The 22,974-nt window shown below is 44.7% G+C and overlaps 1 long non-coding RNA gene across 1 annotated transcript; it reads right to left on the bottom strand.

Moving 5' to 3' along the window:
- Positions 1-5,140: 5,140 nt before the first annotated feature.
- On the bottom strand, positions 5,141-21,211 carry LOC130284568 (uncharacterized). Its single transcript, XR_008847082.1, has 3 exons — positions 21,105-21,211; positions 5,994-6,060; positions 5,141-5,259 (listed from the first exon to the last, which is right to left on the bottom strand). It is a non-coding gene; the product is annotated as an uncharacterized LOC130284568 (long non-coding RNA).
- Between the last annotated feature and the right edge of the window lie 1,763 nt (positions 21,212-22,974).

The following is a 22,974-nucleotide window of genomic DNA, read 5'->3' on the forward strand; positions in this document are numbered from 1 at the left end:
GCTGTGATGCTGAATCTCTGTCCTTTTCAGCTTGAACAGAACCTTGCAAACCCACTGCATCAGTAACCTTCTCTAACACACAAATGTATGTACCATCTCTACTGTAAATCATCTCCGGCACAGTGCCAGCCTCTTCAGTCTAAGCAGTGCACTTTTTCTAACACAATGTCATAACATAACAGAAAGTAGGGAGGGAGTAAGGGAGGAGGTAACTGTGTGTGTACTGCTGGCAAACAGCTCAGCTCTGGTCCCACTCCCTTAAAAGGAATAAATAAGAAGTACCTCTGTACCATAAAAGAAGCTCTAAGGCAGGGGTTCTCAACTGGTGGTACGTGTACCCCTTGGGGTATGCCACGGGGTTGTGCGGGGGTATGCCAATGCGCTGACAAATACCGGCCATGCATTGGCCAGTATTTGTCAGCGCACAGCGTAGAATGGCCGCGGCTACTGTACGGGAGCTGCGTGGTTGCTGGGGAGACAGTATATTAGGCCAGGGGGATCGGATGGGGGGGGATGAGGTGGGGATGGGGAGAAATAATGGCACAAGGGCATTAAGATGAAGGGGGAGAGAGTGATAATGGCACAAGGGGATCAGAGGGAGGGAGGAATAATGGCACAAGAGATTAAGATGGAGGGGGGGGTAATCATTACTCACCCCCCTCCATATTAATCCCCTTGTGCCATTAGTCCCCCCGCCCTGTGATCCCCTTGTGTCATTATTCTGCACCCCCCTCTGATCCCCGTTTGCCAAATTGGATAATAATGGCACAAGGGGATTAAGATGGAGGGGGGGGGGGGAGCGAGTAATGATTATCCCTCCCCCCCCCCTCCATCTTACTCCCCTTGTGCCATTATTCCCCCCCCCCCCCCCCCCCCCCACCCTCTCCCTCTGATCCCCTTTTGCCATATCGGATAATAATGGCACAAGGGGATCAGAGGGAGGGGGAATAATGGCAAAAGGGGATCAGATTGAGGAGGGAATAATGGCACAAGGGGACTAAGTATCACATTAGTATATAGGTAAGCACACGCCATTATGAAAAAAAGTAATTTTATGACTTATTTTGTCCTCGTGTACCCATCGCGCATTAGTTCCGTACGGATTTACACGCGAGGGGTACCTGCGGACATACTTTTACCCTATGGGGGTACAGTCGCGAAAAAGGTTGAGAACCACTGCTCTAAGGGGTTTAGACATCTTTTCCCCTATCCAAAGGATAGGAAATAAGATGTCTGATCGCAGGGGTCCCGCCGCTGGGGACCTCCGCGATCTTGGCTGCGGCACCCCAGACATCTGGTGCATGGAGCAAACTTCGCTCTGTGCCGGATGACTGGCAATGCAGGGCGGAGGCCCATGACGTCACGCCACACCACCTCAATGCAAGTCTATGGAAGGCGGGCGTGACGCCAGTCACGCCCCCTCCCATGGACTTGCATTGAGGGGAGCGTGGCCGTGACAAAACGAGCGGCGGGTGCTGCAGGGAGATCGCAGGGGTCCCCATCGGCGGGCCCCCCACGATCAGACATCTTATCCCCTATCCTTTGGATAGAGGATAAGATGTCTAGGAGCGGAGTGCCCCTTTAAGCGTTAATGTAACCAAACTATGCAAACTCCTTTGTAAAGTACAGGTACACTTTAAGGTAACAAGTTTATTAATGACCATAAATGACATTTTTATTTATTTTACTTTCCTTGTCGTTGGCCGCACGATTCCCAGTTACAAAGAGAAGCCAACTACTTGACGTTTGTGTTAAGTTAATGTGACAAATACCTTGCCTGCTCTCCGGTGACAATGTTAGTCAGACTTCAGTTCCCGCTCTTGCTGTGGTCCAGAAAGGATCCAAAAACTCACGGGCCCATTGCCTGAAATGCCAACTGATCTTCAGCATATTCTTTTCCAACCTCGACACCTGACTTCTTGGCGCGGCTCCCCGAGCCCGCGCTCCTGGCTTCGCCCGTCGCTGGCTGTTGTGGCAGCTGTTAAATTGACGACTTTGGTGTTTGGTCAAATTTTCTGTTTGGACAACTTACTCATGTAAATGTCATGCGGCCTGAGTCACACTTGTGTTTTTTGGTGGAGGGGGGAGCGAGAATGTGATATTTTATATTATTAAGAGATTTCAAAAATCGTTTCTTTTAATGCGGAACTGTGAAATACATTGCTGAAGTCAATTAGGCGCTCGGAGGATGGAATAAGACTCTCATACACTTTTCATGAACCGGCTAAAGAACATATATCAACAGTGGCAGCTTAGTGACAAATGTAATGTGATCTTACACGAGCTCGGGCCCAGGCATTTCTGGCTACACCAGAGCTTTTCGTGAAATCTATTTAGCCTTTAGGTGGCATACTAAGGAAATAAAACATGGCAGCTAGTAAAACGGTTAAAGGGGTACTCCGGTGGAAAACTTTATTTTTTTATTTCTTTATGAACTGGTGCCAGAAAGTTAAACAGATTTGTAAATGACTTCTATTTAAAAATATTAAAGGGGTTATCCAGGAAAAAACTTTTTTATATATATATATATATATATATATATATATATATATATATATATATATATATATATATATCAACTGGCTCCAGAAAGTTAAACAGATTTGTAAATTACTTCTATTAAAAAATCTTAATCCTTTCAGTACTTAGGAGCTTCTGAAGTTAAGGTTGTTCTTTTCTGTCTAAGTCCCCTCTGATGACACCTGTCTCGGGAACCGCCCAGTTTAGAAGCAAATCCCCATAGCAAACCTCTTCTAAACTGGGCGTTTCCCGTTTTCCTTAGACAGAAAGGAACAACTTTAACTTCAGAAGGTCATAAGTACTGAAAGGATTAAGATTTTTTAATAGAAGTAATTTACAAATCTGTTTAACTTTCTGGAGTCAGTTGATATATATAAAAAAAAAAGTTTTTTTTCCTGGATAACCCCTTTAATCCTTTCAGTACTTATTAGCAGCTGTATGCTCCAGAGGAAATTCTATTTTTTTTTTTTATTTCTTTTTTTTGTCTTGTCCACAGTGCTCTCTGCTGACACAACTGTCCAGAGCAGCATAGGTTTGCTATGGGGATTTTCTCCCGCTCTGGACAGTTCCTGATACGGGCATCAGGTGTCAGCAGAGAGCACTGTGGACAAGACAAAAGAGAAATTCAAAAAGAAAATCATTTTCTCTGTAGAATACAGCTGCTTATAAAAGTACTGGAAGGCTAAAGATTTTTTAATAGAAGTGATTTACAAATCTGTTTAACTTTCTGGTACCAGTTGATAAAAAAAAATGTTTTCCACAGGAGGACTCCTTTAATTCTCACATACTAAGAAGTTTTTGATTTATTTCGGATATACTTTCAGGACCACTGCTTGCTGTCAGTGTACAAAAGCAGTCTTGTTTACATCCACAGACAAAAATTCTGAACATAATACTGCTGAGCATTTGTAACAATGTAACAGCATAGGTCAGTGTTTCCAAACCAGTGTGCCTCCAGCTGTTGCAGAACTACAACTCCTAGCATGCCCGGACAGCTAAAGGCTGAGGGTTATCCAGGATTAGAAAAACATGGCTGCTTTTTCAAAAAACAGCACCACACCTGTCCTCAGGTTGGGTATGGTATTACAACTCGGCTCTATTCCCTTCAATGGAAATGAGCTGCAATACCACATCCAACCTGAAAACAAGAGTGGCGCTGTTTCTGGAAGAAAGCAACTGTGGTTTTCTAATCCTGGATAGCCCCTTTAAGGCTAGTTCACACATAGTTTTAAGGCTATGGAATTTCTGGGCAGAATTCTGCTCAGAAATTTCACTGCATAAATATGAAATTAGTGTGAATGGGTTTCCTGTTCACACTGCAGAATATTTCACAAGAAAATGTAGGATTCAAGACCCGAAAAAAAAAACCATGTTCACTCTTTTGTCACCCGCGTCATCATCCCCCTCGTCATCATCCCCCCCTTCATCATCACGCCTGTCAATCTCAGTGGTCTTCAACCTGCGGACCTCTAGATGTTGCCATCGGCTGTCCGGGCATCCTGGGAGTTGTAGTTTTGAAACATCTGGAGGTCCGCAGGTTGAAGATTACTGCGGCCTTCATCATCATCCAGACCCCCCTTTAGTTTTCTACTCACCTCCCCTCGGTGGGAAGGAAGGGTGAGCTGAGCCAGGCCATCTATGCTGCAGGGACCGTCCGGTGGGGAGGGTAAGCCTTGACGACGACGCACAGGGATGTCTGTGCGCAGCAGACGTCCCTGCACATGAACGTCCCTGTGCGTTGTCGTCAAGGCAACGTCACTAGTCCGGGGCCGGCCTGGAGTGGAGAAGAGGGCCTCCCGGTGAAAATGGACAGCCCGGAAAGACTAACCCTCCCCACCGGACGGTTCCTGCAGAGGCCGGTAGAAGCACGCATACACGTGTGAAACAGCCGGCGTAGCCTCCGAGCGCCCACTTACCTGCACCGATGCTGTGACCCAGCCTTCCTTGGACCGGACTCTCTCTTCGAGCTGTCTCCGTTGAGTGGTGAGTGCACGTACGTGCCTTTATTATTACATCAATTTACAAATCTGTTCAACTTTCTAGAGCCAGTTGATATGAAAAAAAAAAAAATGTTTTCCACCGGAGTACCCCTTTAAAGAATTAACATGTTCATTCTTCGAGCAGCGAGCAGAATTGGAATTTCCACTGCGGAAACATATGCCATGGAAAATCCACTGTGTCCAGCAGAATCCTATTAAAAACAACAGTACTCTGCTGCAACTGAATTTCCAAGCAGAATTTTTCCAAGCTCGGGAATTCCGTTGTGTGGACATGGCCCTAAATGTTCTTTAATCCACGTAAATGCAAAAATGCGACTCTTTGTTTGTATTTTCCAAATAAAGTATTTGATCGGCAAATGTAATCAGCATCCGGTGTGATTTATAGGTTTACTACAAATACAATTCTAGTTAACACTTTCATTTCCCAACCACTCAGCACTGACGACAACGTTGCAGGTTTTTTTTAATTTTTTTTATGTGTGTTATTTATTTATTTTTAAATCCTAATATTATTTGATTATATATTATTTTTTTTTTTTTAGTATACACACACTGTGCAGTATGTATATATTTAATACATTCGATGACAGAGCTGTGATGTGAGGACAGAAGGGATGCGCCGGAGAACATATGGCTGCAGAGGATTTTTACACGTTTTCCTTATCACAGATTGAAAGCAGAGATCTCTCCTGAAGAATATTACAAGTTGTCTCACAGGCAATGGGAAAATTGACATTCCCTGGAAATGGAAAATAGAAGAAAAATAATTGTCTACGGAGGGTTTGGGCATTGAGGACAATCGCTTTCTATGAGATTACAGACGAGTTGGACTCTGCTCGGTCCTTAACACGATATCTGCCGGATATGATCTCTGCCCCCGCACGAGTCTAAACCACCTTTATTCGGTTAAAACTTGGTAGGAAATGGGTTTCCGGCCCCCTTCCCCACACCGGTGACATATATTGAAGCATTTAGATATATTTTTGTGTTATAAATACCTTAAAGCGGATTTGTTATATCATAGAAAAAAAATGATGCTTATAAGTGTTACTCACTAGGTTATGCAGATGCTTTTTATGTATTATTTATGTGTCTAGCTGTATCTATGTGTCTTCTGTATCTGTCTCTGTTCTGCTGCTCTCTCATTCTGACATCCGCTGCTCAGGAAGGGGTGTGGCCGAAGCAAGCACAAAGCCGGCCCTCACTCACCATGCATTCGCTTCATCCCTGAGTCTGCTGTGCTGTGCTGGGTCTCTTCACCCAATCACTGCAGGCAGCTTTGTTACCCCCCTCCCCTCTGTTTTCAAACAGAAGTCTGACAGGACAGGAGTGAGCATAGAGGACTGCTAGTCCCACCCTCACTTACTGGAAGCTGTCCCATTGCCATGAGTAGAAAAGGTGTGTGGGTATGCTCTTTGGCCTTTACAGAGGTTACAGGGGGAGGCTGATCTGGGAGTAACAGCTAGTGTGTACCTCTGTTATCTATACACTCGTGCCAGCTTTCACTTCACTCTTGTCTGTGATTATTAGAAGGGCACTGCTGGGAAGAAATATGTACAGTCTCAGTTTAGTTTAAGGCCCAGTGGCTGAAACGAATACTACAAGATTTTAGGATTATTTTAAAACATAGTTAAATGGAAAGTTAGATTAAAAAAAATCTATTTTTTTTAAAATACATTCAACGTAAAAACCTTGATTTAAACAATAGCTCATTTAGGTCATCACCAGCAGTATACATCAGAATTGCACAGTGTGAAGTGACCCCCAACTCACATTTATGAGTCTAATGAGTTCGCCTGGGTGATCACCAGCTCTAGCAGCCTTATGAGATGACCAGCTGGAGTGATCAAACACCTAATCCTTAGCCAGAGGATTTATGAGACTGCATTACAAAACCCACATCATTGTGCATTTGTAAACCAAAATGGAGCCTATCCCATGCCTGCCACATCAGCAAAAAGAGGAAAGCGGTATTGTTGACCAACATTTAAAGTGCCAAAATAGGGACACTTAGGTGGGATTTCCATGAACCTAACCAAATTGAGGTCTAGTTTAGAGGAATGTTGGCAAATATGTATAATGACTGCAAACAACAAGTAACCAGACCACTGGGAAGACCCCAACACTGCTGAAGTAAGATGACTAATAGTAGGGACCCCACATGAGGGACCCTCCTCTATGACATCCATAGACCCCAATACGACACATGGACAGGCGTTGTCCCAATGAGACAACCCCCTGAAAGGCTTTGGCCATGAGCGGCTATAACATGATCTTGCAGATGAGTTATGTCTCATGTCTCGGAGAATTAACTAAAACCATTACTTTCTCCAGACATGTTTTCTCTAAGTAAAAATCTGATCCGCGGTTGTTTATCTGTGATAAATTGAGCTGAAGGAGATTCCTGGAACTGGAATCATTTGTAACTATCAGAAAGCTAATGATTATTTCCCGTAAATGCACCTTTTAGACCAATATTACAGTATTTATTTACATGCGGCGTTTATCAGGGTTGAGAGGTGGAAGATGGATTGAATGGGGAGATAGTGTCGTTTGGAGGCTCGGTGACCTCCTGTGCGACTTTATCAATGCCCTCTGGGCTATTGTAAAGCGGGAGAATGAGTGCGCCTGTGAAGCTTTTTAGTGAGGACAAGATTTATGGCTGTACATAAAGGAACAGAGTCGGCCTTATTTCTTAACGTTTACAATGGCAGAAATAAATGTTTTCTGTGCCACAACCAGAGGAATGGATCATAAATGTCTGTAATTAATGATGCCGCAGTTCATATTTGGGATCCTTCGTGAAGCTGCGCGGATGTGATATAAAAAGCTGGGATGGTTACATGGACTACTTTAAAGGGGTTCTCCGGTGCTTAAACATATTATCCCCTATCCAAAGGATAGGGGATAATATGCCTGATCGCGGGAGTCCCGCCGCTGTGGACCCCCGGGATCATGCACGCGGCACCCCGTTTGTAATCAGTCCCCGAAGCGTGTTCGCTCCGGGTCTGATTATGGGCGACTACAGGGCGGGCGGCATGTGACGTCACGCCTGCGCCGGTATGTGACGTCACGCTCCGCCGCGCAATGCAAGCCTACGGGAGGGGGCGTGATAGCTATCACGCCCCCTCCCGTAGGCTTGCATTGAGGGGCGGAGCTTGGGGCCCCGAGCTGGGTCGCTGCCCCCGAGCAATGCCGGTGTTTGCCTGTCCTGTCCTCCTGCGCTATCCCGGTTCGGCTGGCAGCTCACCCTGTCGGCCTGCCGGGCAAGCAGTGCGAGAGCCTGCCTGGAGTGGGACGGGAGGCCGAGACTAAAGCTGCTGCCCCTGGCTCCTTTTTGTTCCCACCCCGCCTCACGCTCAGTGACGTCCCGCTCCGAGTCCCAGAGTTTAAGGAATTCAAGGGCCGGCGTTACGTCCTGATGCCGGCCCTAGAGCGTGACGTAACAATGCGCTCTGCGCAGTGCACGATCTGACAGTGGTATCATTATCACGCGTGGCGTTAGCGCTGCCACCTCGCTCTGACAGTAAGTGGGAGTGTGAGTGTGACTGTGAATGTGATTAAAGCAAGGTTCTGCCCTGTATTCTTAGGGGTACTACTAGCAGTACCCCCAGATTAACCCCCCTCCCCTCCAGACCCAGTAGGCAGGTAGTTAGTAGTACTAGTACTGTTCTAGTACTACTAACTACCTGCCTACTGGGTCTGGAGGGGAGGGGGGGTTAATCTGGGGGTACTACCTGCTTACTGGGGGGGTTAATCTAGGGACCCCCAGTAGGCAGGTAGTACCCCCAAGATTAACCCCCTCCCCCCAGTAGGCAGGGAGTACCACCAGATTACCCCCCCACCAGTAGGCAGGTAGTACCCGCAGTACCCCAGGAGGGGGTTCATCTGGGGGTACTACCTGCCTACTGGGGGGGAGGGGGTTCATCTGGGGTTACTACATGCCTACTGGGGGGAGGGGGTTAATCTGGGGGTACTACCTTCCTACTGGGGGGAGGGGGTTAATCTGAGGGTAATAACAATAGAGTACCGCCACCTCTTTTGGGCCACTTAAAGCACTGGTTCAGATGGTGTCAAGTGTGTGGTGACAACCAGATGAGGAGTATAAAAACAAGTGTGTCGTGCCTACAGTCAGGCATGGTGGTGAGAGTATCATGGTCTGGGCCTACATGACATGAGTGTTGCTGGCACTGGGGAGCTGCAGTTCATGAACACATCATTATTTTGGATGTAATACAGTGTATGGTGCAAGAAATGCATCCAAATATTACACAGTACCATAGTTTGTAAGGCTGAATACGGACATATTTTTATTGGGTTCAGCCTATTAACCTGCAGTGTTGATCCAGAGGAAGGCACAAAAAAACTTTAGGTAGAAGCCAATTTTCCTTCTTTTCTTTACTTTCCTGACTGTTAAAATGGCAATAAGAATAAATCCCTGGATTACCGTGCCACCTCCAGAATCTATAACCTGTAATGTTATAACACTCCAGAAATGTATCCAGGCCCCTGCTGATCTCTTTTATTGAGTTCCCTCATGACCACTTCCTCTGGCAGAGAGTGGAATAGTCTCCCTGCTCTTACAGTAAAGAACCCCCGTCTGTGCTGGTGTAGATACTTTCTTTCCACTAGACATAGAGGATGTCAGTAGCGTTTCTGGGGTTGGAGTCTACATATTACACTGAGGGAGCCCTGGTCATGTTGAAGGTTTATATGACTTTCCTATGCATGTTGCATAGTATATACACACAGTATATACACACATACACACAGTATATACACACTTACACATACAGACAGTATATATACACACAGGCAGACAGTATACACATAAAACAGTATATACCACACATATGCACAGTACACACACATACAGACAGTGTATACACAAATACCGACAGTACATACGGAGAACTATACACACAAGCACTATTAATTCCAATGCAAAAAAAAAACAAAGGGTCCATATTTAGAGAAGTAGATTGCAGGGATCCATGAGAGAAGTCCTCATAGAGGACACTGTGCTCCCCCCCCTGTGCTTTCCCCCAGGGGAAAGGAAGAGTATGGGACACTTTATATGTTTAATTTGACCAGGGCACCTGATGTAAGTACTACCCTGATGTTGGCCATTTCAGCAGGACATGCGATTGTGGTGGGAAGGGACCCATGGTGGTGCCATCCCTCTGGTCGGTGTCACCCCACTGGTCGGTGTCACTAGCAACACCACTGTTATAGATACAATCCTGGGAGAGATCTCTGTACTGCCCCCTGATATACTGTTGGCAAGTAAATGTGTCAAAATACCTAAAAACTGCAAGCAAAAACCTGATCTGCATAAAATGCTCCAAGGGTGTGTTCACACAGTATAAAATTTACCAACGTATCTAATTCACATGCGCATTTACAACCAAAATTGTGCCCACATTTTTGACAATCACAGCCAAAAAAGCACACAACTGTATTTTCTGGCATATAAGACGACTTATTAACCCACGAAAATGTTCCTAAAAGTTGGGGATTGTCTTATACGCCTGGTGTCATCTTATAGGGCGGGTGCTGCAGTCGGCCTGATGCCCATGATATGGATACAGTAGCAGCAATCCCCCCCCCCCCCAGATTAATTTCCCCCGTCACATCCGGGACATCCCTGTGTCCCAAAAGATCTTTTCGGGACACAAGGATGTCCTGGTTACCTTTCTGCGGTCCCGCATTAACTTTAAAAACGCAGGGGCCACCGGGAGGTAGCGCACGCAGGGACGTAACTGATGTCATGTGCTTGTGCCCATAGAAACAGAGAAGAGCAGTCCAGCTAGGAGGAGGACGCATGCATGGTAAGTTACCAGCGGCACATCATCTTCGGTGATCTGACCACCACTCCTCCACAGGGGGGAAACTATGCTGACAACCTAATGTGGGGGAACTATGCGCCACCTTAATGTGGGGGGGGGGGACAATACAGCCAACCCAATGTGGGGGAACTATGCTGACAACCTAATGTGGGGGGAACTATGCTGACAACCTAATGTGGGGGGAACTATGCTGACAACCTAATAAGGGGGAACTATACTGCCAGCCTAATGAGTGGGGAACTACTGCCAACCCAATGTGGGGGAACTACAACCTTATGTGGGGGAACTACAACCTAATGTGGGGGAATATACTGCCAACCTAATGTAGGGGAACTATGCTGCCAACCTAATGTGGGGGGAACAATACAGCTAACCTAATGTGGGGGAACTATACTGACAACCTAATGTAGGGGGAACTATGCTAACAACCTAATGTGGGGGAACTATGCTGACAACCTAATGTAGGGGGGACTATGCTGACTACCTAATGAGGGGGAAACTATGCTGACAACCTAATGTGGGGGAACTATGCTGACACCCTAATGTGGGGGGGAGGGGGGACAATACAGCCAACCTAATGTGGGGGAACTATGCTGACAACCTAATGTGGGGGGAACTATGCTGACAACCTAAAGTAGGGGGAACAATGTTGACAACCTAATGTGGGGGGAACTATGCTGACAACCTAATGTGGGGGGAACTATGCTGACAACCTAATAAGGGGGAACTATACTGCCAACCTAATGTGGGGGAACTATACTACCAGCCTAATGTGGGGGGAACTGCTGCCAACCTAATGTGGGGGAACTACAACCTTATGTGGGAGAACTACAACCTAATGTGGGGGAATATACTGCCAACCTAATGTGGGGGGAACTATGCTGACAACCTAATGTGGGGGGAACAATACAGCTAACCTATTGTGGGGGAACTATACTGACAACCTAATGTAGGGGGAACTATGCTGACAGCCTAATGTGGAGGGAACTATGCTGATAACCTAATGTGGGGAACTATGCTTACAACCTAATGTGGGGGGGAACAATGCGACAACCTAATGTGGGGGGAACTATGCTGACAACCTAATGTGGGGGGAACTATGCTGACAACCTAGTGTGGGGGGAACTATGCTGACAACCCAGTGTGGGGGAACTATGCTGCCTACCTAGTGTGGGGGGAACTATGCTGACAACCTAGTGTGGGGGAACTATGCTGCCTACCTAGTGTGGGGGGAACTATGCTGACAACCTAGTGTGGGGGAACTAAGCTGCCTACCTAGTGTGGGGGGAACTCCACTGCCCCAGCGTTCGGGAAAATTTTGTTTGGGGGTTGTGACATCACAGCCACGCCCCTTATGACATGACACCATGACCCCTCAATGCACGATACTCTGATAGTGCCCCTCCCGAGGCTAGACTCTGGATCTGCCCCTGTATGGATAGAGATAGAGCGGGGTTCCCAGAGTATGGGAAGAGAGAGAGCGGTGCTGTGCCCAGAAAAACACATATCTTTCATCCATCCAGCCTGCCCTTGTATGTTTCCTATTATTATACCTCTTTCTCTGCCTCTCAGATCTCGCCCCTGAGGACTGCAGTGAAGCGGCGCATGTGCGAGATCTGAGGTGGCGCAGGCGTGAATGTGCGAGATCTGAGAAGCTGCGCAGGTGCGCATGTGTGAAATCTGACAGGCAGCACTGGTGCGCATTTGCGAGATCAGAGAGGCGGAGAAAGAGGTACGGTAATGGGATACAAGGGTGGAGCATGTGCGAGATCTGAGAGGCAGAGAAGGAGGTACGGTAATAGGATACAAGGGTGGGCCAGACGGGTGAAAGAGGCATGTACCGCTCTAATAGTCTTGGAGACAGGGAGGGCTGGGCAGGCGGGGAGAGCTGACCAATCCAAGCAGGTTTTGTATACAACAACCATCCAATCACTGGTAAGGCACCGTGTATTGCAGTAAAGGGGTAGTCTTATACGGCAAGTATATCCCAAACTCTATATTTTAACTGTAAAAGTTGGGGGTTGTGTTATACGCCCAGTCATCTTATACGCCGGAAAATACGGTACAATCAAATATATTGGTACATTTTACAATGTGTGATCATACCCTAAAGGGCACTTCATTAAAAAAAAAAAGGAAAAAACACTCCAAAAAGCAATTAAAATGTATAAAAATGTGAGGCTTATTTTGCTTGTCAAATCTATTTTTGAACCTCCAAATATATTGTGTGGCCAAAGTGTGTATTAGAAACCGCAACTGAAATAATCCTCACAAATAAATGTTGTCTTTTTTTCTGTAACCATTAAAAGGCCCAAAAAAAAATATAGTCATAATTGGATAGGAATCAAAATCTGGTGTTTTTGTCTTCATGTATCTTCACACGATCTCAGAGCGGACACAATGTAACAGGTAACCAGTCACCGGACGAAAATAAAGAAATTTATGATATTTTCGCAAATTAGGAGGAATGTGTCTGAATAATCAAGTTACAAGCCGACACAGCAGGTTTACACCTTCAGATGGTATAACAAGGTAAAGGTTCCTTGTAGAGATTTAAAAAAAAATTTTTTAAATGACGGGGTCGAGTTTATTAGTTGTCTAAAATGCTAATTAAATTTATGAGAAAGAATTTTCATTTCTAGCCTAAGCTATAAAATCTGGTATTTATAGTTTTTTATATTTATTTAGACATGAGGTTGTTTATTTTCTTAATGAGTCTATTTATTTATTTATCTATTAAACATTTATTTATTTATTTTTGTTTATGAGTTTATTTATTTATTTATTTATCTATCTATTGAACATTTATTTATTTATTTATTTATGCATTTATTTATTTTTGTTTATGAGTCTATGTATGTATTTTTGAAGGAGGCCGGAAGAACGACTGTTCGCCTCTGAGCACCCCGCATCACCCCCAAGGTCTCCCTGCCAGGACGCAATGACCTTATGAAGAATCTCTACAGGAACGGTGAGTGCAAGCTTCATCTTTATGCCATATTTATGCCAGTTCTGTTGCTATCCTTCAGCTTTGCACCCCGTCGGTAGTACCACAATTTACGAATCCGGCTGCTGCCCTGCTGGTCTTGCCGACTTTCCTTTGTGTTGACACAGATGAATTCGAATAATTGTGCTCTCTGAGTTACCTTTTTCAATACATATATGTATATTTATATATATATATATATATATATATATATATATATATATATATATTTCTCTATCTATTTAACATTTGTTTGTTTTTTTGTTGTTGGATATTTGACCTTTCAACCAATAAATTATCTGTAACGTATTACACACTTTACTTAAAGAAAAAAGAAAAAGAAAAAACTTGTTTACAGGAAATGCTTTCTAGTTGTCTCCAATGTTAGGCAATACGTTTAATTTTAGGGATATGATAGAAATAGCTGTAAGGGGGGAAAAAAGAAATAACCTTTAAAATCTAATTTGCTATGCACCACAGTAGGCCGAGGGAAGCCAAGCAAGGCCCATTATTGAGTTTCAATGTCCGAAAGGTATTTAGGTAGAAAAGGATGTTAAACAGACCCCCTGTGATGGTGCTTAAAGCAAACATAGCAGGAAACAAGGTATCAGATTGTTTCCTCGATTTATTAACTAATCGAAAGCCTACCTAAGGCTATGTGAGGTATGACAAATATGACACCAAGCCCCCATAGGGGCACCATGGTTGCTACGATGGGTAGGATAGCTGGGGACAGAGAACACATTCAATTCTCCAAATAATCGAGACAACTGAAAAATTGGTAAGGATTTCCCCAGATTCGAGAAGAGATCGACATCAAAAGCTGCAGTGAGATAAAGGCCAGTCAGGGGACCCTAAAGCCTCAATTGTAATGGAGTTTTTTTTCAAAAGTTTAAACAAAAAAGATCCCAAGAGTGAAGCCTATGACATCCCCACAGAGAGGATCTAAAACTGTAATCCGTTCAGAAAGCCATGAAAGGAAACCAAAATGATTTAACTAATTCAAAGTCGTAAAGAAAAACAAAAAGTTGTCAGCCATTAGGAGAGTAACAAACACAACAACTCCATTAGCAACACAAAACACCCCCCAGCACTAAAGGTGAGACCTCCAGGGAGAGCAATTCAGCTCCTAGAATGCTAAATAAATCCAAAAAGCACATATTGGGGGAAAGAGGCGCAAATGTGATGTCTTCTGTAATGCAGCAAAATACCTTAAATATGACAAAGGCAGTGGGCGTGTTTTTAGATAGTCTATATCAGTGTTTTCAAACCCGCATGTCTTCAGGGCAGTGTTTCCCAACCAGTGTTCCTCCAGCAGTTGTATAACTACAACTCCCAGCATGCCCGGATAGCCAAATGCTTTATTGTTTCACTTTGTTTTATAATGTGTACAGGAATGTTAGTGTAGCATGTGGTAGGGCAGTTTTTCCCAACCAGTGTGCCTCCAGCTGTTGCCACTAAAGGACAATCACAGAGTCCAGTCAGACTGACTTGGACATCATCCCAGGGGAATCAGTCAAGGCCTTTAGGACAGGCCAAGGCATCCTAACCTTATCAAACTCGTGTCTTAGGGCACTCACAACTAAGATACAGGGCATGATACAGCGGGACATACTTGTTAACAAAGCTAATCCAATGGGAGACAGATGAGGAAGTGGCGTTTTTCTAGGCCATAACAACCACCTTACAGAAACAAAACAGGTAGAAATGAATCAGAAGACATCTATGAGAACTCGACTCCACATCATTGATGAGACCCAATAAGCAGACCCCAGGGACGAGAAACGGGAAGTCCAAGTCCTCCATCCAGAATGAGGCAACACAAGAACAGCTCCAAACTGCATGGCGAAACATACCCACCTCTACGATCACCGGAAACATACATCAGAGGAGGACACACCAATACGCATTAACTTCACCGGGGTGTAATAGAGACGTGAAACGAAGCAAAACTGAATCAGCAGGTCCCTGGCACTTACTAACATGGAGTTATACATCTGCTCCACCTCCGTCCACTGTTCACTGGACAAATCAGGTATATCCTCTACCCAATTCCCAAAAACAACTGCAAACGAGCTGAGTCCTAAAGTCTAGAGAAGGGCATAGGTTTGCGTGAGGGGCTTAAAGAGATCCTTAGTGCCCAGGAACAACTCCACATAAGAAAAGGCAGGAGTAACCTCCAGGGAGCCAAGCTGCGCATGCACTGCATGTCGCAAGTGGAGATACGGAAAAAAGGCATTCCCAAGTACATGGTAGCATGCCTGCATGTCAGAGAAGGACAAGAACGACTGGTCCTCCCCAAACAGATGAATAGCATGACTCCATGAGTACTCCAGAAACAAACCTCCGGTAACCCCTAAAGGTGAGGTAAATGTACATTCACCAACAGGGGTGCTCTAGGAGAAACAACAGGTTGTGAGAAGCGCCACAGACCAAACCACAGCCACCGTTTTAATGGGAGCAAGATAAGGGGAAGCAGAAGAGTACCTCTTACAGTGTATTTGTGAGAGTTTCGTAGGACCCAATAAGAGCCCCGGCCAGGACAGTAGCTGCAGTCGAGAGATCCAGGTCAATCCACCGGGCACCTGCATAGACCAGTTGAGAAGCAAAACAATAGTCATACATGTTAGGGGCAGCCAACCTTCCTTGACGTTTTGGCACCTGAAGAAGGGCCTGACCGAGTCTAGGAAGGGAACCCTGCCAGTAGAAGAATCTTAGAATAATGTGCAGTAAATTTTGGAGGAATTTCCGGAGGAATTATTTGGTGGAAATTCTGCAGTGTGAACATAGTCTTATTATGTGTTTTTTAGCCCGGTCCAACCAGGGTGCCTCCAGCTGTTGCAAAACTACAATTCCCAGTATGCTGGGAGTTGTAGTTTTGCAACATCTGGAGGCACCCTGGCTGGGAAACACTGGTCTAGCATCATAGGTCACTACTGATCACACATAGGCCATCAAATAATATTCCTGGGAAACCTCTTTAGAATGAGCAGTCATGATATCAGCCGTATCCCCGTATCTCCCATGAGGACCGCACACAGTAGTATAACAAATGATTCCACCTGTACTGTTTGCACAGCACCATCCTCCGCAGCCAGAACGCATACAGCTAGGTAATCCCTTCCGCATCCAACCTTGTCTGAGCTGGATTATCCCGCTGAGAGTCACCATGCACCGAGCGGGGGGACAGATACAAAGAACCTACTCGTCCCTTCCCCAACCACCTGAGAACGGCTGCTAATTTTCTTCCTCGGGGGATAGAAGACCCCATGTGCAGGACGGGAGACCACCTCTATATCTCGCAGCATTATTATGAATACTAGAATAAACCGCAGCTGAGATTCATCACATGTGCAGCCGCAGTCAGCGATGGAACTCGACAGGAAAAGGAGAACAGCTGATGGAGATATTATTCCGCACATTAGAGATGTTTTATCATTTGCTTGATGGTTATTACTTTTATAAGAGAACTCCATCCTCCCAAATGGATCAGGTTTGGGCAAGTTACCCCAACAAGACTAGAAGGGGTCAGGTAACCAGTTGCAAGCATTAATGGTTGGGACAGGATATGCATGGTTACCCTGCTGGCCAATACAACTCCCATTTTATAATGTAATGGCACACCACTAGGATGTGTGGGGGAGCTGATTTGTGGGACCCCCACCAATCATAATAATAAAGGGGAGGTGTAGTGCTGTGCCCCCTTCTGAGTTTTTCACAGCAACACTTGGCCACCTAGCTGTGGAGAGGACTGCAGTCATCTCCATTCACTTAAATAGGGCTTTACGGCACTTTCTCACATAGTCAGGTGATGATGGCCGCCATGTAGGGGAAGACCAGTATAGAGTATACACCGGTGCTGCCTCCCCATCACTCTTATGATCATTGGTGGTCCTAAAGGTCAATGCCTCCCACCCAGATCATAAAGCAAATCCCAAAGGAGGAAACATTAACTAGGAAATAAGCTGTGTAGGATTAGCATACAAGTGTATGACCAGTAAGCAAGATCCGTAAAGGGGTAATGGACGTTACTCTAAGATTGCCCCTAAACCACATACATGAGGGAAAAGAGGTTGACTGGTTTGGACAACCCCATGTAAGATTGTGGGACATTAGCTGCGGCCATTTTGCAAAAATACTAAATTGAATGGGGTTCATTGAGTTCTGTGGACTCTATGGTAATCCGTCAGAGCACAGAGATAAAGTGGGGCAAAAAAAGTATTTAGTCAGCCACCAATTGTGCAAGTTTAACCAAATAAAATTATGAGAGACTCCTGTAATTTTCATCATAGAGACTATGAGACACATAATGAGGGGGAAAAAAAACATAAAGTCACATTGTCTGATTTTAAAGAATTTATTTGCAAATTATGGTGGAAGATAAGTAATTGGTCACCTACAAACAAGCAAGATTTCTGGCTCGCACAGACCTGTAACTTTTTCTTTAAAGGGGTACTCCGGGGGGCGTGACTGCTCCCATAGGCTTGCATTGAGGGGGCGGAGCATGATGTCACACGGGGGCAGAGCCATGACATCACAATGCTCCGTCCCCGTGATCGACAGTAATCAGCAAAAACGCTCCGGGAACTGATTCTAACGGGGTGCAGCATGCAAGATCATGGGGGTCCCCAGGGGCGGGACCCCCACGATCAGGCATCTTATCCCCTATCCTTTGGATAGGGGATAAGATGTCTAAGCACCAGAGTACCCCTTTAAGAGTCTCCTCTGTCCTCCACTCCTTACCTGTATTGATGGCACCTGTTTGAACTTGTTATCAGTATAAAAGAGACCTTTCCACAACCTCAAACAGTCACACTCCAAACTCCACTATGGCCAAGACCAAAATTCTGTTGAAGGACACCGGAAACAAAATTGTAGATCTGCACCAGGCTGGGAAGACTGAATCTGCAATGGGCAAGCACCTTGGTGTGAAGAAATCAACTGTGGGAGCAATTATTAGAAAATGGAACACATACAAGACCACTGATAATCTCCCCCGATCTGGTGCTCCATGCAAGATCTCACCCACGTGGTGTCAAAATGATCAAAAGAACGGTGAGCAAAAATCTCAGAACCACACGGGGGGGCCTAGAGAATGACTTGCAGAGAGCTGGGACCAAAGTAACAAAAGCTACCATAAGTAACACACTACGGCGCCAGGGACTCAAGTCATGCAGTGCCAGACCTGTCCCCCTGCTTAAGTCAGTACATGTCTGGGCCCGTCTGAAGTTTGCTAGAGAGCATTTGGATGATCAGATACACGGCAAGGCAACTCTCAGGTATGCTTTCTCTCAGGCACAGGGCAACAAAGATCCGGCAGGGAAGTTTGGGAGGAGGAAGAATTTATCAATGAGCCACACTACACTAATGGGCGCATTGGCCCTTTAAATCTTAAAGCTCCGGCGCATGCGCCCTAGGGGACGGGGACACATGTGCCGGAGCAGAGAGGCAGAGTCGGGGGCAGGAGAAGCACCTGGTCAGTGATGGACTGGGATTCGCATGTGGGCATGCGGGGTGTCTCTGCCTTCTGATAGGCTAACTAGCCCCACTGTTATCGAGGTCGGTAGCCATAGCTGTGGAGTGATGATATCGGTGCCACAGCAGTCTTAAAGGGGTACTCTGCCCCTAGACTTGTTATCCCCAGTCGGACTAACCCCCCCACGCGATCAGACATGTTATTCCCTATCCAAAGGTTAGGTGATAACATGTCTAGGGACAGAGTACCCCTTTAAGGAGGGGATCACCACTGGAACATGGCCACGTAAGTATGTTACACGTCGCCTATGGACCAAAGAAATAAAACATTCATGTTTTCCTAGTCTTCTATAATTGAGGGGGATATCGCTTCACAACACCCCATTATGGGTGACCAGATTTGTTATTCATCTCAAAGACAAATGTTTCATAATAACTAGTCGGCATAATAATAGTCGGCAGTAGATGTTATTTTGGCCATATATATTGCAAACCATATATTGTACATAGTATATAAATAATAGGTTGCAAAAAACATAAGCAGGTAACAGGCGCCTTATAAACAAACAGAGTGCGAACAGAACCATGAATGTAGCAAGACATTTTATATAGTAAATAGGCATATGTCAACACATAGTGCCTGGGTCCGCCATTAATGTTCTGCAGAAAGGGCACAGCGCCGGACGCAAGACGAGGACTAACAAAGCGGAGAAGCCTGGGCGCAGGTAGTAAACAGCAGTAATTAGAGGAGGGGTCCTCTATAGGTCATGTACTAACACAAGTGCTGAATACATGTAGATATGTATTTATTCTGCATAATAAGAGGAATGTAACACCTTAAAGAAATAACCATAAAGGTTAATGCAGTCAACTGTCTCCAGAATAACACAAGAGGCTATTATTTCCAGCACAGTAAGTGATCTCCTGAGAAATAGCCTTAGTTACCTGCTATAAGGGCACAGATGTTGTAATGGGGAAAAATATGGAATGCAGAAGAATAAAGACGGGAGAAATAACAACAGTTGTAACAAACGTATATTTGTAATTGTATAGCATAGATGTAAATTCATCCAAAACTCAATGGTTGACCTTATACCACCATTTGCATCTTTAAAGGGGTTGTCTGGTTAAAGACAACTTATCCACTATTCACATATTCACAGGGTAGGGGATATGTCTCGGATTGCCTGGGTCCAGCCAATAGGACCCCCCCCCCCCCCTTTCCCCCACGAACACCAGAAAGGGACCCAATTCATTTCTATGGAATCACCAAAGATGCATAATGCTGCTCTTGGGTATCTTTGGCACTCCATTCTATGTATCTTGGGTGCTCCCACTGAAATCAATGGTGTGTCTCCGACCGCTGAGACCCCTCAGGATCTCCAGAATGAGGCCCCGGCTCCATTAATTTCTATGAGAGCGACAAAGATGCCCAAGTGCTGTACTTGGTACTCTATTACGAGTATCCTAAGCTCTACTGGTATTGCTTGCTGCTAATCGCACTATATTTGACATAGCCCCTTCGTCTGTGTTCATGTAGTGCCATGGCTTTTTATGCTGTATCCCTGTCTCTAGATTTTGTTATGTTTGTACTCTGGGTTTTAGTGTTATGCTTTGTATATATTTAGTGTACCTTGGTTAGACTCGTGTTCTAATTGTATTCTGTTATCTGTCCTGTTTCGTTCTTGTTAGTGTTTCCTGATTGGTTCTTGGAGTCTTTATAGATTTATCCAGTTTTCAGTCCAGTGTTTGGTATTTAGTATTCCTGTTTAGAATCTTGATCCGTATTCCTCCATGCTATGGAATTTGGCTTTTGAAGTTTGTCTTGTATCTGTCTAGTGTGAATTGTTTTCTAGTTTCTCTTGTATCCTGACCTGTATGGTGTCTTACATCAGTTCATCCCCTGCATATCCTGGTCCTGTTTACTCCATGTTATATTTATTCTGTTATTCAGTCCTGTCCTATTTTTCATATCTGGTCTCTAAACTGATTGTCTATACGCTATATCTTGCCTTGATATTCCTGTTTGTTTTTTGTTGTGTTAACCACTTGTGTTCTTGACATGTATCCCAAATTTGTACAGTTTCCAGTTATTATTTTGACTCTGATGCCCCAGCACATTACCGCAGTGAATGGACCGTATTCGTGGTTGTAGATCCGTCGCATAGGGCAGATACACAATAGGGATTATAGGGAAAGTTAGGGCGCACTTTTTCCTGCCTATGTGATGTTTCATGATGCTTTTGTGAAGTGCCACCATCTGAGGAAACTTACTCCATGCTGGTTTATTGTTGTGTTTAATCTTTTCTAAACTTCCCCAGGTGGTAGTTGCTGGCAGACAGAATTTTATCATTCTCTAGTTTTGTTCCAAAGGAGCTCTGGTGGGTATAAGTATACATAAAAAAAAACGAAAAACATGTTAAACTGAAAAACAACAACATATAACAGATGGATTCATGTGAAGTAACAACCTGTCATAATAAACGGTCTTTTCCATATGTCAACAATTTGATACACATGAGAAATCCCCTAATATCATCTGTCTGTGTCATCATATAAAGGGGATCCATCCAATCATAACAATGACCTCTTGTTCAGGGGTGTCATTGTGCCAGGGCACAGCTGGGAACTCTTAAAAGAAGCCTCTTGAGACTATATAATCCTGAAAAATATGGCAGAACCCTGTCCTGCCCTACAATTGTGTAGGCTACTGGCTGCTTCAGGCCCATTAGGGTGTTTCATTTTTCCAAAGATGTGATTTTTATATGACTTTGCTTACGCCCCAAGTCTCAGTGATGTAAAAGATATATATATGCCATAATTTCAAGAAGATTGGATAATATTTAGGGGTTGCACACATTGATCACTTCTATCTAAAACTAGTGAAATTTCTAATATTGAAGTGTTTTGTACTAATGGGCTTCTCATATATTTCTTTCAACCAAACCAATGGGAACCAAAAGAGAAATTTGCTAGAAAAAGTGCCTAGTGGTGAGTTTTTCGGAGCTGGGCTCCCTTCAAAGGAACAAGTACTTTTAGTTTTTATTTACCATCACAAGCAAATAAAAGACACACTTTTGAATGCTGCTAAATCTACCACTACTAAACTACAGGAAGTGTGGAATAAAGCAAATATCCCTGTTAAAACGGAGGAGAATATCCGTGCTGGTATACAGAAGCTGTACAAAGAATACCAAAAATCTGGGTAAAGAGAAATCGAGAAACACGGATAAAGCAAAATGTGAAACGGCAGATTTGGAAAGGTGATCTCGTCGAGTTATTTGACATTTTTTGGCAAAATGTGATGGACATGATTAGCATATCACAAGAAGATAAAGAATTTCTTAGGTCACAAAGAGAAGATCGTATGAGTTCGTCAATGAGTGGAGTAGACAAGGTTTTTGCCTCGAAAATAAGAACTAAGGGGGAGATTTATCAAAACTGTGTAGAGGAAGAGTGGTGCAGTTGCCCATAGCAATGGTTAAGAAGGAAGAAAGAAATGGTCCGGCACTGCTCAACTAAGGTACGCGGCGGCAGGTGTTGCATAGGATGCGTTAGGTGCGGTGGTGCACAATCCAATAATGTATACCGGCTGGAAGAAGCGCCTTAGCGGCGTGAAACAGTCTGTCCCGGTCACCGACGCCTCCATCCCCACCTAAGCCTGTCATGTCTGGTCACATGGAATAAACGCCGTTGGATGGTGAGCGCAGTCCGTGTCTTTCTTTCTGCTGTTGCCCATTGCAACCAATCAGATTGCTACTTTAATTATTCATTGGTTGCTATGTGGAACTGCACCACTCTTGCTCTACACAGGTTTTGATAAATCCCACCCTAAGTGTACAAAAGAAGACAAAAATTATTCATAAGAGAATAAACATTGCAAAGCTATCGCTGAAATCAATAAGACAGTTCTACTGGAAGACTCATCTCCATCATCTTCAGCACCTAGTGACGAAGACGCCGAGTTTTTCCCCCCAGCAACGAAAAAATTACTTTCAAATCCTAGATTAAAACCTCTAGGCACCCACATCTACTTGGGATGGAGAACAGCCATGTGAACGTTCTTGAGGTGGTCAATGATGCCGCAGAAAAAGGAATTGCTCTGATAAAAAAAAGAAAAGTTTAACAAATCGGTCACGGACGA

Source organism: Hyla sarda, chromosome 8 (genome assembly GCF_029499605.1).
Source record: "Hyla sarda isolate aHylSar1 chromosome 8, aHylSar1.hap1, whole genome shotgun sequence".
Taxonomy (NCBI): domain Eukaryota; kingdom Metazoa; phylum Chordata; class Amphibia; order Anura; family Hylidae; genus Hyla; species Hyla sarda.